This window comes from Colletes latitarsis, unplaced genomic scaffold (assembly GCF_051014445.1).
Source record: "Colletes latitarsis isolate SP2378_abdomen unplaced genomic scaffold, iyColLati1 scaffold0042, whole genome shotgun sequence".
Classification (NCBI taxonomy): Eukaryota; Metazoa; Arthropoda; class Insecta; order Hymenoptera; family Colletidae; genus Colletes; species Colletes latitarsis.
This window is the reverse complement of record NW_027488392.1, coordinates 52,501-70,000: the sequence shown is the minus strand read 5'-3', so window position 1 is coordinate 70,000 and position 17,500 is coordinate 52,501. Positions and strand designations below refer to the sequence as shown.

General features: G+C 45.8%; 1 non-coding gene across 1 annotated transcript in view; it reads left to right on the top strand.

Moving 5' to 3' along the window:
* Positions 1 to 17,351: 17,351 nt before the first annotated feature.
* Positions 17,352 to 17,500, top strand: part of LOC143350862 (small subunit ribosomal RNA) — a 1,933-nt gene continuing 1,784 nt past the window's right edge. Inside the window, exon 1 of the ribosomal RNA XR_013081308.1 lies at positions 17,352 to 17,500. This exon is cut by the window's right edge and continues 1,784 nt beyond it. This is a non-coding gene — a ribosomal RNA (small subunit ribosomal RNA).

Genomic DNA, 17,500 nt, shown 5'->3' with positions numbered 1-17,500 from the left:
ACCTAACCCAGACCTAACCCAGACCTAACCAAATCCAGTACTAACCCAGACCTAACCCAGTCCTAACCCAGACCTAACCCAGACCTAACCCAGTCCTAACCCAGTCCTAACCCAGACCTAACCCAGACCTAACCCAGACCTAACCCAGACCTAACCCAGACCTAACCCAGACCTAACCCAGTCCTAACCCAGACCGAACCCAGACCTAACCCAGACCTAACCCAGTCCTAACCCAGACCTAACCCAGTCCTAACCCAGACCTAACCCAGACCTAACCCAGTCCTAACCCAGTCCTAACCCAGACCTAACCCAGACCTAACCCAGACCTAACCCAGACCTAACCCAGACCTAACCCAGAAATAACCCAGACCTAACCCAGACCTAACCCAGTCCTAACCCAGTCCTAACCCAGTCCTAACCCAGACCTAACCCAGTCCTAACCCAGTCCTAACCCAGACCTAACCCAGTCCTAACCCAGTCCTAACCCAGACCTAACCCAGACCTAACCCAGACCTAACCAAATCCAGTACTAACCCAGACCTAACCCAGTCCTAACCCAGACCTAACCCAGTCCTAACCCAGACCTAACCCAGACCTAACCCAGTCCTAACCCAGTCCTAACCCAGACCTAACCCAGTCCTAACCCAGTCCTAACCCAGACCTAACCCAGTCCTAACCCAGTCCTAACCCAGACCTAACCCAGTCCTAACCCAGTCCTAACCCAGACCTAACCCAGACCTAACCCAGACCGAACCCAGACCTAACCCAGACCTAACCCAGTCCTAACCCAGACCTAACCCAGACCTAACCCAGTCCTAACCCAGTCCTAACCCAGACCTAACCCAGTCCTAACCCAGTCCTAACCCAGACCTAACCCAGTCCTAACCCAGTCCTAACCCAGACCTAACCCAGTCCTAACCCAGTCCTAACCCAGACCTAACCCAAACCTAACCCAGACCGAACCCAGACCTAACCCAGCCCTAACCCAGACCTAACCCAGACCTAACCAAATCCAGTACTAACCCAGACCTAACCCAGTCCTAACCCAGACCTAACCCAGTCCTAACCCAGACCTAACCCAGACCTAACCCAGTCCTAACCCAGTCCTAACCCAGACCTAACCCAGACCTAACCCAGACCGAACCCAGACCTAACCCAGACCTAACCCAGTCCTAACCCAGACCTAACCCAGACCTAACCCAGTCCTAACCCAGTCCTAACCCAGTCCTAACCCAGACCTAACCCAGTCCTAACCCAGTCCTAACCCAGACCTAACCCAGACCTAACCCAGACCTAACCAAATCCAGTACTAACCCAGACCTAACCCAGTCCTAACCCAGACCTAACCCAGTCCTAACCCAGACCTAACCCAGACCTAACCCAGACCTAACCCAGACCTAACCAAATCCAGTACTAACCCAGACCTAACCCAGTCCTAACCCAGACCTAACCCAGTCCTAACCCAGACCTAACCCAGACCTAACCCAGTCCTAACCCAGTCCTAACCCAGACCTAACCCAGACCTAACCCAGTCCTAACCCAGTCCTAACCCAGACCTAACTCAGACCTAACCCAGACCTAACCCAGACCTAACCCAGTCCTAACCCAGTCCTAACCCAGTCCTAACCCAGAAATAACCCAGACCTAACCCAGACCTAACCCAGTCCTAACCCAGTCCTAACCCAGTCCTAACCCAGACCTAACCCAGACCTAACCCAGACCTAACCCAGACCTAACCCAGTCCTAACCCAGACCGAACCCAGACCTAACCCAGACCTAACCCAGTCCTAACCCAGACCTAACCCAGTCCTAACCCAGACCTAACCCAGACCTAACCCAGTCCTAACCCAGTCCTAACCCAGACCTAACCCAGACCTAACCCAGACCTAACCCAGACCTAACCCAGACCTAACCCAGAAATAACCCAGACCTAACCCAGACCTAACCCAGTCCTAACCCAGTCCTAACCCAGTCCTAACCCAGACCTAACCCAGTCCTAACCCAGTCCTAACCCAGACCTAACCCAGACCTAACCCAGACCTAACCAAATCCAGTACTAACCCAGACCTAACCCAGTCCTAACCCAGACCTAACCCAGTCCTAACCCAGACCTAACCCAGACCTAACCCAGTCCTAACCCAGTCCTAACCCAGACCTAACCCAGTCCTAACCCAGACCTAACCCAGACCTAACCCAGTCCTAACACAGTCCTAACCCAGTCCTAACCAAGTCCTAACCCAGAACCTACCCAGTCCTAACCCAAACCTAACCCAGACCTAACCCAGACCTAACCCAGTCCTAACCCAGTCCTAACCCAGACCTAACCCAGTCCTAACCCAGACCTAACCCAGTCCTAACCCAGAAATACCCCAGACCTGACCCAGACCTAACCCAGACCTAACCCAGCCCTAACCCAGACCTAACCCAGACCTAACCCAGACCTAACCCAGAAATAACCCAGACCTAACCCAGACCTAACCCAGACCTAACCCAGACCTAACCCAGTCCTAACCCAGACCTAACCCAGTCCTAACCCAGACCTAACCCAGACCTAACCCAGACCTAACCCAGACCTAACCCAGAAATAACCCAGACCTAACCCAGACCTAACCCAGTCCTAACCCAGAAATACCCCAGACCTGACCCAGACCTAACCCAGACCTAACCCAGCCCTAACCCAGACCTAACCCAGACCTAACCCAGACCTAACCCAGAAATAACCCAGACCTAACCCAGACCTAACCCAGTCCTAACCCAGTACTAACCCAGTCCTAACCCAGACCTAACCCAGTCCTAACCCAGACCTAACCCAGACCTAACCCAGTCCTAACCTAGACCTAACCCAGTCCTAAACCAGACCTAACCCAATCCTAACCCAGTCGTAACCCAGACCTAACCCAGTCGTAACCCAGACCTAACCCAGTCGTAACCCAGACCTAACCCAGTCGTAACCCAGACCTAACCCAGTCGTAACCCAGTCCTAACCCAGTCCTAACCCAGACCTAACCCAGACCTAACCCAGACCTAACCCAGTCCTAACCCAGTCCTAACCCAGACCTAACCCAGTCCTAACCCAGACCTAACCCAGACCTAACCCAGTCCTAACCCAGACCTAACCCAGTCCTAACCCAGTCCTAACCCAGTCCTAACCCAGTCTTAAACCAGTCCTAACTCAGACCTAACCGAGACGTAACCCAGACCTTATCCAATTCAGTCCTAACACAGTCCATATTCATTTTTTTTTTTTTTTTTTTTTTTTTTTTTTTATTTCTGTTTTAGATACCGAAGGAGATCCTTGGATAGGCACCCATGCCTCAGAAGAATATATGGGTAGTTTGGGAATCTGACTCACCATACCCCACAAGTGTCTCATCCGTCTTTACTCATTCAGACACCACTCATGCCAACAAGCATCCCGGGACGCAGGCGAAACTGCTCTCCGCATTACTTCACCTAACCAATTCTAAACTAGCCCTAACGCAGTTCCAATACAGTCATTACAAAATGGGCTAGGTCTGGGCCAGTGTTGCGGGGGTTTGGGGCGCGCAGACCCCAGTCAGCAAAACGAATTCAATATGATGCTGTTCAATTTAATATGATACCGCTATTACAAAGGGGGTTAGGTCTGGGCTAGTGTAGCGGGGGTCTGGGGGGCGCAGACCCCTGTCAGCAAAACGAATTCAATATGATGCTGCTCAATTTAATTTGATACCGCTATTACAAAATGGGTTAGGTCTGGGCTGGTGTAGCGGGGGTTTGGGGGGCGCAGACCCCAGTCAGCAAAACGAATTCAATATGATGCTGTTCAATTTAATTTGATACCGCTATTACAAAATGGGTTAGGTCTGGGCTAGTGTAGCGGGGGTTTGGGGGGCGCAGACCCCAGTCAGCAAAACGAATTCAATATGATGCTGTTCAATTTAATTTGATACCGCTATTACAAAATGGGTTAGGTCTGGGCTAGTGTAGCGGGGGTTTGGGGGGCGCAGCCCCCCATTCAGCAAAACGAATTATGTACGATGCTGTTCAATTTAATATGATACCACTATTACAAAGTGGGTTAGGTCTGGGCTAGTGTAGCGGGGGTCTGGGGGGCGCAGACCCCTGTCAGCAAAACGAATTCAATATGATGCTGTTCAATTTAATTTGATACAGCTATTACAAAATGGGTTAGGTCTGGGCTAGTGTAGCGGGGGTTTGGGGGGCGCAGCCCCCCATTCAGCAAAACGAATTATGTACGATGCTGTTCAATTTAATATGATACCACTATTACAAAGTGGGTTAGGTCTGGGCTAGTATAGCGGGGGTCTGGGGGGCGCAGACCCCAGTCAGCAAAACGAATTCAATATGATGCTGTTCAATTTAATTTGATACCGCTATTACAAAATGGGTTAGGTCTGGGCTAGTGTAGCGGGGGTTTGGGGGGCGCAGCCCCCCATTCAGCAAAACGAATTTAGTACGATGCTGTTCAATTTAATATGATACCGCTATTACAAAGTGGGTTAGGTCCGGGCTAGTGTTGCGGGGGTCTGGGGCGCGCAGACCCCAGTCAGCAAAACGAATTCAATATGATGCTGTTCAATTTAATATGATACCGCTATTACAAAGGGGGTTAGGTCTGGGCTAGTGTAGCGGGGGTCTGGGGGGCGCAGACCCCTGTCAGCAAAACGAATTTAGTACGATGCTGTTCAATTTAATTTGATACCGCTATTACAAAATGGGTTAGGTCTGGGCTAGTGTAGCGGGGGTTTGGGGGGCGCAGCCCCCCATTCAGCAAAACGAATTAAGTACGATGCTGTTCAATTTAATATGATACCACTATTACAAAGTGGGTTAGGTCTGGGCTATTGTAGCGGGGGTCGGGGGGGCGCAGACCCCAGTCAGCAAAACGAATTCAATATGATGCTGTTCAATTTAGTTTGATACCGCTATTACAAAATGGGTTAGGTCTGGGCTAGTGTAGCGGGGGTTTGGGGGGCGCAGCCCCCCATTCAGCAAAACGAATTTAGTACGATGCTGTTCAATTTAATGTGATACCGCTATTACAAAGTGGGTTAGGTCCGGGCTAGTGTTGCGGGGGTCTGGGGCGCGCAGACCCCAGTCAGCAAAACGAATTCAATATGATGCTGTTCAATTTAATATGATACCGCTATTACAAAGGGGGTTAGGTCTGGGCTAGTGTAGCGGGGGTCTGGGGGGCGCAGACCCCTGTCAGCAAAACGAATTTAGTACGATGCTGTTCAATTTAATTTGATACCGCTATTACAAAATGGGTTAGGTCTGGGCTAGTGTAGCGGGGGTTTGGGGGGCGCAGCCCCCCATTCAGCAAAACGAATTAAGTACGATGCTGTTCAATTTAATATGATACCACTATTACAAAGTGGGTTAGGTCTGGGCTATTGTAGCGGGGGTCTGGGGGGCGCAGACCCCAGTCAGCAAAACGAATTCAATATGATGCTGTTCAATTTAATTTGATACCGCTATTACAAAATGGGTTAGGTCTGGGCTAGTGTAGCGGGGGTTTGGGGGGCGCAGCCCCCCATTCAGCAAAACGAATTTAGTACGATGCTGTTCAATTTAATATGATACCGCTATTACAAAGTGGGTTAGGTCCGGGCTAGTGTTGCGGGGGTCTGGGGGGCGCAGCCCCCCAGTCAGCAAAACGAATTTAGTACGATGCTGTTCAATTTAATTTGATACCGCTATTACAAAATGGGTTAGGTCTGGGCTAGTGTAGCGGGGGTTTGGGGGGCGCAGCCCCCCATTCAGCAAAACGAATTAAGTACGATGCTGTTCAATTTAATATGATACCACTATTACAAAGTGGGTTTGGTCTGGGCTAGTGTAGCGGGGGTCTGGGGGGCGCAGACCCCAGTCAGCAAAACGAATTCAATATGATGCTGTTCAACCCCTCGGGAATTTTTAATTTCTGTTTTATTCACCGTAATGCTCATGGAACGTACTTTCATATTCTTGTTTTTTGCTTCACGAAAATTTTTGTACACTAATTACTTTTTAATAGGAAAACGTGCAACGGCAAACTCCTTCCTAGGGTCACTGGGAAGATGACATTGACAAAATATGTTAAGATCAGCCGCCCCTATGCGTAAAGTATGTCGTTTTTCCATTTTTTCGATCCGGAGCGACACCAACATTGTGTTGCAATTTTAAACTGCGCGGTTAAACGGCGGGCCAAACAGTCGGTGGTTTATGCAACAGCAACCATCAAACTAGTAGGAGAATACACGCCCGTGATAGTATAGGAGATTCCCACTGTCCCTATCTTTTTTTTTATCTCGGACATATATATACCGGCTTATCGTCAATAACTCGAAAACCAGCACGTTAAGGCCAATTTTCGTCTATACGATTCTTATGCAGTTTTAGATTCTCTACACGGTCCACTGATCGTTTTATTTTTTTGTCGAATTTTGAGAATTTTTTTTTTTTTTTCTCGAAAACGAGCTCGACGACCTGCACTTTTGACGACGCCATCGTGTTCCCCGGATTTTTTCCTGCAAGATAGCGTGTCTATTTTTTGTCCTACGACGATTTTTGACGCCGGAGCGGTGTTTCGGAGCAGAGCGGACTTAGAAACTTTCGCGCGTCGACCGCCGGACCGATCGCTCCAGGCTGTTTTTCGTCAATAACTCGAAAACGAGCACGGTAACGCTCGTTTTCGCCCGTACGATACTTGTACCGTTTACCGATGGCTACCTGGTAGATGGTTTTTTTTTTTTTTATCTCGAATTTTGAGAGCTTTTTTAATTTTTTCCACAAAAACGAGCACGTGAACGCCAATTTTCGTCTATACGATTCTTATGCAGTTTTATATTCTCTACACGGTCCACTGATCGTTTTATTTTTTTGTCGAATTTTGAGAATTTTTTTTTTTTTTTCTCGAAAACGAGCTCGACGACCTGCACTTTTGACGACGCCATCGTGTTCCCCGGATTTTTTCCTGCAAGATAGCGTGTCTATTTTTTGTCCTACGACGATTTTTGACGCCGGAGCGGTGTTTCGGAGCAGAGCGGACTTAGAAACTTTCGCGCGTCGACCGCCGGACCGATCGCTCCAGGCTGTTTTTCGTCAATAACTCGAAAACGAGCACGGTAACGCTCGTTTTCGCCCGTACGATACTTGTACCGTTTACCGTTGGCTACCTGGTAGATGGTTTTTTTTTTTTTTATCTCGAATTTTGAGAGCTTTTTTAACTTTTTTCTCAAAAACGAGCACGTGAACGCCAATTTTGGTCTATACGATTCTTATGCAGTTTTAGATTCTCTACACGGTCCACTGATCGTTTTATTTTTTTGTCGAATTTTGAGAATTTTTTTTTTTTTTTCTCGAAAACGAGCTCGACGACCTGCACTTTTGACGACGCCATCGTGTTCCCCGGATTTTTTCCTGCAAGATAGGGTGGCGATTTTTTGTCCTACGACGATTTTTGACGCCGGAGCGATGATTCGGAGCAGAGCGGACTTAGAAACTTTCGCGCGTCGACCGCCGGACCGATCGCTCCAGGCTGTTTTTCGTCAATAACTCGAAAACGAGCACGGTAACGCTCGTTTTCGCCCGTACGATACTTGTACCGTTTACCGTTGGCTACCTGGTAGACGGTTTTTTTTTTTTTTATCTCGAAGTTTGAGAGCTTTTTTAATTTTTTCCACAAAAACGAGCACGTGAACGCCAATTTTCGTCTATACGATTCTTATGCAGTTTTATATTCTCTACACGGTCCACTGATCGTTTTATTTTTTTGTCGAATTTTGAGAATTTTTTTTTTTTTTTCTCGAAAACGAGCTCGACGACCTGCACTTTTGACGACGCCATCGTGTTCCCCGGATTTTTTCCTGCAAGATAGGGTGGCGATTTTTTGTCCTACGACGATTTTTGACGCCGGAGCGATGATTCGGAGCAGAGCGGACTTAGAAACTTTCGCGCGTCGACCGCCGGACCGATCGCTCCAGGCTGTTTTTCGTCAATAACTCGAAAACGAGCACGGTAACGCTCGTTTTCGCCCGTACGATACTTGTACCGTTTACCGTTGGCTACCTGGTAGACGGTTTTTTTTTTTTTTATCTCGAAGTTTGAGAGCTTTTTTAATTTTTTCCACAAAAACGAGCACGTGAACGCCAATTTTCGTCTATACGATTCTTATGCAGTTTTATATTCTCTACACGGTCCACTGATCGTTTTATTTTTTTGTCGAATTTTGAGAATTTTTTTTTTTTTTTCTCGAAAACGAGCTCGACGACCTGCACTTTTGACGACGCCATCGTGTTCCCCGGATTTTTTCCTGCAAGATAGCGTGTCTATTTTTTGTCCTACGACGATTTTTGACGCCGGAGCGGTGTTTCGGAGCAGAGCGGACTTAGAAACTTTCGCGCGTCGACCGCCGGACCGATCGCTCCAGGCTGTTTTTCGTCAATAACTCGAAAACGAGCACGGTAACGCTCGTTTTCGCCCGTACGATACTTGTACCGTTTACCGTTGGCTACCTGGTAGATGGTTTTTTTTTTTTTTATCTCGAATTTTGAGAGCTTTTTTAACTTTTTTCTCAAAAACGAGCACGTGAACGCCAATTTTGGTCTATACGATTCTTATGCAGTTTTAGATTCTCTACACGGTCCACTGATCGTTTTATTTTTTTGTCGAGTTTTGAGAATTTTTTTTTTTTTTTCTCGAAAACTAGCTCGACGACCTGCACTTTTGACGACGCCATCGTGTTCCCCGGATTTTTTCCTGCAAGATAGGGTGGCGATTTTTTGTCCTACGACGATTTTTGACGCCGGAGCGGTGTTTCGGAGCAGAGCGGACTTAGAAACTTTCGCGCGTCGACCGCCGGACCGATCGCTCCAGGCTGTTTTTCGTCAATAACTCGAAAACGAGCACGGTAACGCTCGTTTTCGCCCGTACGATACTTGTACCGTTTACCGTTGGCTACCTGGTAGACGGTTTTTTTTTTTTTTATCTCGAAGTTTGAGAGCTTTTTTAATTTTTTCCACAAAAACGAGCACGTGAACGCCAATTTTCGTCTATACGATTCTTATGCAGTTTTATATTCTCTACACGGTCCACTGATCGTTTTATTTTTTTGTCGAATTTTGAGAATTTTGTTTTTTTTTTCTCGAAAACGAGCTCGACGACCTGCACTTTTGACGACGCCATCGTGTTCCCCGGATTTTTTCCTGCAAGATAGCGTGTCTATTTTTTGTCCTACGACGATTTTTGACGCCGGAGCGGTGTTTCGGAGCAGAGCGGACTTAGAAACTTTCGCGCGTCGACCGCCGGACCGATCGCTCCAGGCTGTTTTTCGTCAATAACTCGAAAACGAGCACGGTAACGCTCGTTTTCGCCCGTACGATACTTGTACCGTTTACCGTTGGCTACCTGGTAGATGGTTTTTTTTTTTTTTATCTCGAATTTTGAGAGCTTTTTTAATTTTTTCCACAAAAACGAGCACGTGAACGCCAATTTTCGTCTATACGATTCTTATGCAGTTTTATATTCTCTACACGGTCCACTGATCGTTTTATTTTTTTGTCGAATTTTGAGAATTTTTTTTTTTTTTTCTCGAAAACGAGCTCGACGACCTGCACTTTTGACGACGCCATCGTGTTCCCCGGATTTTTTCCTGCAAGATAGCGTGTCTATTTTTTGTCCTACGACGATTTTTGACGCCGGAGCGGTGTTTCGGAGCAGAGCGGACTTAGAAACTTTCGCGCGTCGACCGCCGGACCGATCGCTCCAGGCTGTTTTTCGTCAATAACTCGAAAACGAGCACGGTAACGCTCGTTTTCGCCCGTACGATACTTGTACCGTTTACCGTTGGCTACCTGGTAGATGGTTTTTTTTTTTTTTATCTCGAATTTTGAGAGCTTTTTTAACTTTTTTCTCAAAAACGAGCACGTGAACGCCAATTTTGGTCTATACGATTCTTATGCAGTTTTATATTCTCTACACGGTCCACTGATCGTTTTATTTTTTTGTCGAATTTTGAGAATTTTTTTTTTTTTTTCTCGAAAACGAGCTCGACGACCTGCACTTTTGACGACGCCATCGTGTTCCCCGGATTTTTTCCTGCAAGATAGGGTGGCGATTTTTTGTCCTACGACGATTTTTGACGCCGGAGCGATGATTCGGAGCAGAGCGGACTTAGAAACTTTCGCGCGTCGACCGCCGGACCGATCGCTCCAGGCTGTTTTTCGTCAATAACTCGAAAACGAGCACGGTAACGCTCGTTTTCGCCCGTACGATACTTGTACCGTTTACCGTTGGCTACCTGGTAGACGGTTTTTTTTTTTTTTATCTCGAAGTTTGAGAGCTTTTTTAATTTTTTCCACAAAAACGAGCACGTGAACGCCAATTTTCGTCTATACGATTCTTATGCAGTTTTATATTCTCTACACGGTCCACTGATCGTTTTATTTTTTTGTCGAATTTTGAGAATTTTTTTTTTTTTTTCTCGAAAACGAGCTCGACGACCTGCACTTTTGACGACGCCATCGTGTTCCCCGGATTTTTTCCTGCAAGATAGCGTGTCTATTTTTTGTCCTACGACGATTTTTGACGCCGGAGCGGTGTTTCGGAGCAGAGCGGACTTAGAAACTTTCGCGCGTCGACCGCCGGACCGATCGCTCCAGGCTGTTTTTCGTCAATAACTCGAAAACGAGCACGGTAACGCTCGTTTTCGCCCGTACGATACTTGTACCGTTTACCGTTGGCTACCTGGTAGATGGTTTTTTTTTTTTTTATCTCGAATTTTGAGAGCTTTTTTAACTTTTTTCTCAAAAACGAGCACGTGAACGCCAATTTTGGTCTATACGATTCTTATGCAGTTTTAGATTCTCTACACGGTCCACTGATCGTTTTATTTTTTTGTCGAGTTTTGAGAATTTTTTTTTTTTTTTCTCGAAAACTAGCTCGACGACCTGCACTTTTGACGACGCCATCGTGTTCCCCGGATTTTTTCCTGCAAGATAGGGTGGCGATTTTTTGTCCTACGACGATTTTTGACGCCGGAGCGGTGTTTCGGAGCAGAGCGGACTTAGAAACTTTCGCGCGTCGACCGCCGGACCGATCGCTCCAGGCTGTTTTTCGTCAATAACTCGAAAACGAGCACGGTAACGCTCGTTTTCGCCCGTACGATACTTGTACCGTTTACCGTTGGCTACCTGGTAGACGGTTTTTTTTTTTTTTATCTCGAAGTTTGAGAGCTTTTTTAATTTTTTCCACAAAAACGAGCACGTGAACGCCAATTTTCGTCTATACGATTCTTATGCAGTTTTATATTCTCTACACGGTCCACTGATCGTTTTATTTTTTTGTCGAATTTTGAGAATTTTGTTTTTTTTTTCTCGAAAACGAGCTCGACGACCTGCACTTTTGACGACGCCATCGTGTTCCCCGGATTTTTTCCTGCAAGATAGCGTGTCTATTTTTTGTCCTACGACGATTTTTGACGCCGGAGCGGTGTTTCGGAGCAGAGCGGACTTAGAAACTTTCGCGCGTCGACCGCCGGACCGATCGCTCCAGGCTGTTTTTCGTCAATAACTCGAAAACGAGCACGGTAACGCTCGTTTTCGCCCGTACGATACTTGTACCGTTTACCGTTGGCTACCTGGTAGATGGTTTTTTTTTTTTTTATCTCGAATTTTGAGAGCTTTTTTAATTTTTTCCACAAAAACGAGCACGTGAACGCCAATTTTCGTCTATACGATTCTTATGCAGTTTTATATTCTCTACACGGTCCACTGATCGTTTTATTTTTTTGTCGAATTTTGAGAATTTTTTTTTTTTTTTCTCGAAAACGAGCTCGACGACCTGCACTTTTGACGACGCCATCGTGTTCCCCGGATTTTTTCCTGCAAGATAGCGTGTCTATTTTTTGTCCTACGACGATTTTTGACGCCGGAGCGGTGTTTCGGAGCAGAGCGGACTTAGAAACTTTCGCGCGTCGACCGCCGGACCGATCGCTCCAGGCTGTTTTTCGTCAATAACTCGAAAACGAGCACGGTAACGCTCGTTTTCGCCCGTACGATACTTGTACCGTTTACCGTTGGCTACCTGGTAGATGGTTTTTTTTTTTTTTATCTCGAATTTTGAGAGCTTTTTTAACTTTTTTCTCAAAAACGAGCACGTGAACGCCAATTTTGGTCTATACGATTCTTATGCAGTTTTATATTCTCTACACGGTCCACTGATCGTTTTATTTTTTTGTCGAATTTTGAGAATTTTTTTTTTTTTTTCTCGAAAACGAGCTCGACGACCTGCACTTTTGACGACGCCATCGTGTTCCCCGGATTTTTTCCTGCAAGATAGGGTGGCGATTTTTTGTCCTACGACGATTTTTGACGCCGGAGCGATGATTCGGAGCAGAGCGGACTTAGAAACTTTCGCGCGTCGACCGCCGGACCGATCGCTCCAGGCTGTTTTTCGTCAATAACTCGAAAACGAGCACGGTAACGCTCGTTTTCGCCCGTACGATACTTGTACCGTTTACCGTTGGCTACCTGGTAGACGGTTTTTTTTTTTTTTATCTCGAAGTTTGAGAGCTTTTTTAATTTTTTCCACAAAAACGAGCACGTGAACGCCAATTTTCGTCTATACGATTCTTATGCAGTTTTATATTCTCTACACGGTCCACTGATCGTTTTATTTTTTTGTCGAATTTTGAGAATTTTTTTTTTTTTTTCTCGAAAACGAGCTCGACGACCTGCACTTTTGACGACGCCATCGTGTTCCCCGGATTTTTTCCTGCAAGATAGCGTGTCTATTTTTTGTCCTACGACGATTTTTGACGCCGGAGCGGTGTTTCGGAGCAAAGCGGACTTAGAAACTTTCGCGCGTCGACCGCCGGACCGATCGCTCCAGGCTGTTTTTCGTCAATAACTCGAAAACGAGCACGGTAACGCTCGTTTTCGCCCGTACGATACTTGTACCGTTTACCGTTGGCTACCTGGTAGATGGTTTTTTTTTTTTTATCTCGAATTTTGAGAGCTTTTTTAACTTTTTTCTCAAAAACGAGCACGTGAACGCCAATTTTGGTCTATACGATTCTTATGCAGTTTTAGATTCTCTACACGGTCCACTGATCGTTTTATTTTTTTGTCGAGTTTTGAGAATTTTTTTTTTTTTTTCTCGAAAACTAGCTCGACGACCTGCACTTTTGACGACGCCATCGTGTTCCCCGGATTTTTTCCTGCAAGATAGGCTGGCGATTTTTTGTCCTACTCCCATATTCGTGTCTTTTTGCTTAACGAAATCTTCTATATACTAATAACTTTTTAATAAAAAAACGTGCGACGGCAAAATCCGTCTTAGAGTCACTGGGGTGGTGACATGACAAAATATGTTAAGATCAGCCGCCCCTATGCGTAAAGTATGTCGTTTTTCCATTTTTTCACCCCGGAGCGACACCAACATTGTGTTGCAATTTTAAACCGCGCGGTTAAACGGCGGGCCAAACAGTCGGTGGTTTATGCAACAGCAACCATCAAACTAGTAGGAGAATACACGCCCGTGATAGTATAGGAGATTCCCACTGTCCCTATCTTTTTTTTTATCTCGGACATATATATACCGGCTTATCGTCAATAACTCGAAAACCAGCACGTTAAGGCCAATTTTGGTCTATACGATTCTTATGCAGTTTTAGATTCTCTACACGGTCCAATGATCGTTTTATTTTTTTGTCGAATTTTGAGAATTTTTTTTTTTTTTTCTCGAAAACGAGCTCGACGACCTGCACTTTTGACGACGCCATCGTGTTCCCCGGATTTTTTCCTGCAAGATAGGGTGGCGATTTTTTGTCCTACGACGATTTTTGACGCCGGAGCGATGATTCGGAGCAGAGCGGACTTAGAAACTTTCGCGCGTCGACCGCCGGACCGATCGCTCCAGGCTGTTTTTCGTCAATAACTCGAAAACGAGCACGGTAACGCTCGTTTTCGCCCGTACGATACTTGTACCGTTTACCGTTGGCTACCTGGTAGACGGTTTTTTTTTTTTTTATCTCGAAGTTTGAGAGCTTTTTTAATTTTTTCCACAAAAACGAGCACGTGAACGCCAATTTTCGTCTATACGATTCTTATGCAGTTTTATATTCTCTACACGGTCCACTGATCGTTTTATTTTTTTGTCGAATTTTGAGAATTTTTTTTTTTTTTTCTCGAAAACGAGCTCGACGACCTGCACTTTTGACGACGCCATCGTGTTCCCCGGATTTTTTCCTGCAAGATAGCGTGTCTATTTTTTGTCCTACGACGATTTTTGACGCCGGAGCGGTGTTTCGGAGCAGAGCGGACTTAGAAACTTTCGCGCGTCGACCGCCGGACCGATCGCTCCAGGCTGTTTTTCGTCAATAACTCGAAAACGAGCACGGTAACGCTCGTTTTCGCCCGTACGATACTTGTACCGTTTACCGTTGGCTACCTGGTAGATGGTTTTTTTTTTTTTTATCTCGAATTTTGAGAGCTTTTTTAACTTTTTTCTCAAAAACGAGCACGTGAACGCCAATTTTGGTCTATACGATTCTTATGCAGTTTTAGATTCTCTACACGGTCCACTGATCGTTTTATTTTTTTGTCGAGTTTTGAGAATTTTTTTTTTTTTTTCTCGAAAACGAGCTCGACGACCTGCACTTTTGACGACGCCATCGTGTTCCCCGGATTTTTTCCTGCAAGATAGGGTGGCGATTTTTTGTCCTACGACGATTTTTGACGCCGGAGCGATGATTCGGAGCAGAGCGGACTTAGAAACTTTCGCGCGTCGACCGCCGGACCGATCGCTCCAGGCTGTTTTTCGTCAATAACTCGAAAACGAGCACGGTAACGCTCGTTTTCGCCCGTACGATACTTGTACCGTTTACCGTTGGCTACCTGGTAGACGGTTTTTTTTTTTTTTATCTCGAAGTTTGAGAGCTTTTTTAATTTTTTCCACAAAAACGAGCACGTGAACGCCAATTTTCGTCTATACGATTCTTATGCAGTTTTATATTCTCTACACGGTCCACTGATCGTTTTATTTTTTTGTCGAATTTTGAGAATTTTTTTTTTTTTTTCTCGAAAACGAGCTCGACGACCTGCACTTTTGACGACGCCATCGTGTTCCCCGGATTTTTTCCTGCAAGATAGCGTGTCTATTTTTTGTCCTACGACGATTTTTGACGCCGGAGCGGTGTTTCGGAGCAGAGCGGACTTAGAAACTTTCGCGCGTCGACCGCCGGACCGATCGCTCCAGGCTGTTTTTCGTCAATAACTCGAAAACGAGCACGGTAACGCTCGTTTTCGCCCGTACGATACTTGTACCGTTTACCGTTGGCTACCTGGTAGATGGTTTTTTTTTTTTTATCTCGAATTTTGAGAGCTTTTTTAACTTTTTTCTCAAAAACGAGCACGTGAACGCCAATTTTGGTCTATACGATTCTTATGCAGTTTTAGATTCTCTACACGGTCCACTGATCGTTTTATTTTTTTGTCGAGTTTTGAGAATTTTTTTTTTTTTTTCTCGAAAACTAGCTCGACGACCTGCACTTTTGACGACGCCATCGTGTTCCCCGGATTTTTTCCTGCAAGATAGCGTGTCGATTTTTTGTCCTAGCTCAATTATTAAGGAAGTTACGGTTTCTTGATTTTTCGGTATGTTCGAACTGGTCTTTTAGGCGGGCGCTCGGTCGCGCGGTGCTTTCGCATCGACCGACGTACCGATCGGCGGCGACGGTTTTTCGTCTATATCTCGAAAACTAGTACGCTAACACATATTTTGACCTATATGATATTTGTTCAGTGTAATTTTTTCTATCTGGTAGGCTGGTTTTTTTTTTTTTATCTCGAATTTTTTTGATCGTTTTTGTTTTTTTCTCGAAAACTAGCGCGACGACCGATATTTTTAACTACGGTTTTGAATTCGTCTAATTTTTGCCTACAAGATAGCGTGTCGAGTTTTTGTCCTGCGACGATTTTGACCATTTTTTCATTTTTTTCTCGAAAACGAGCACGGCAATCTATATTTTTAACGACGGCATCGTGTTCCCCTGCTTTTTTCCTACAAGATAGCGTTTTTTTTTTTTGCCCTAGCTCAATTATTAAGGAAATTACAGGTGTTGGTTTTCGCTCTAAGTTATAACAGGCCGTTCGGGCGGGCGGTTGGGTCGCGCGGTTCCCCCCATAAGCGGCCGTGCGTAAGCCCGTGCGTCGCCGGCGTTCCGGCGGGCGCCTCGGTACCTATAAGAGAAGCGACGGTCCGGTCGAGTCGGTCGGGGCAGCGTCGAGCGTACGGCTATTCTTCGACCTCGGTTGAGAAGCAGTCGTCGCTCCTCGGGATTTCATCCTGACTGTTCTGTATCGTGCTCGTTCCAGACTTTCTCCACACTGCATTGCCACGAGTCGGTGTCTTTGACCGAATGGCTCTTGAAGTGGTATAAGCGTCTCGAGTGACGTTGGTGACTTGTATACGTTTAAAATATGTATACTCGTACTATCCGAGCATCAACTCTTCAGTCCGAGCGATTGAAAATTTTGTGAAAACCATAAACTGGCACTACACTCTACGGAGCGTAGCTTAAAAGGCAAAAATTGTATGGAACTACGGTTCGTACTCTGGAAAGTGAGCAAAGAATGAAATACAGGTGTCTGACCTCGACATAACAGTACGGCGCCGAATACGTGCTTTCTCGACCAGCACATACGCGCTTTCTCGTTTTTGTCCAGCATGAATGCTTAGTCTTCGGGCCTGGCAATACGTGCTTCCACGATCGATGCCCAGCGTGAATAAGTGCCCGAGATGTTCAGCATGAGCGCAGCTCTACGTACTTTGTCGTTGTGGGATACCATTATACAATAATGTTCTGTTGTGAAGTAAAATACGAAACGAGAGAGTTTGGTGGTGACTCTGTCGAGAAAAAGCAAATATAAACGAGAGAGTTGGTGGTTTCTCTGTCGAGAAAAAGCAAATATAAACGAGAGAGAGTTGGTGGTGACTCTGTCGAGAAAAAGCAAATATAAGAGAGTTAGTTGGTGGTGGCTCTGTCGAGAAAAAGCAAATATAAGAGAGTTAGTTGGTGGTCGCTCTCTCGAAAAATGAAATTAAATTAAATAAACGAGAGTTTGGGGAGCTCTCGGAAAAGTGAAAGAAACTAAACGAAGGAGAGGGTTTTTGGTGGTACCCTCTCTATACATATATAATATTATAACACAAGAGAGGAAGAGGTGGCTCTCAAGTCTTTCGAACGAAAGACTAAAATTTGATGTTGAAAGAAGGAGTTTTTTATGTGTCGTCGTCCGTTCTCCTTCAGAGTCGGCGACGAAGAATAAAATTGAGAGAATATTACAAAAGAACTTTACTCAAGTTCCCTGGTTGATCCTGCCAGTAGTCATATGCTTGTCTCAAAGATTAAGCCATGCATGTCTCAGTACACGCCGTATTAAGGTGAAACCGCGAATGGCTCATTAAATCAGTTATGGTTCCTTTGATCGTACCCACATTTACTTGGATAACT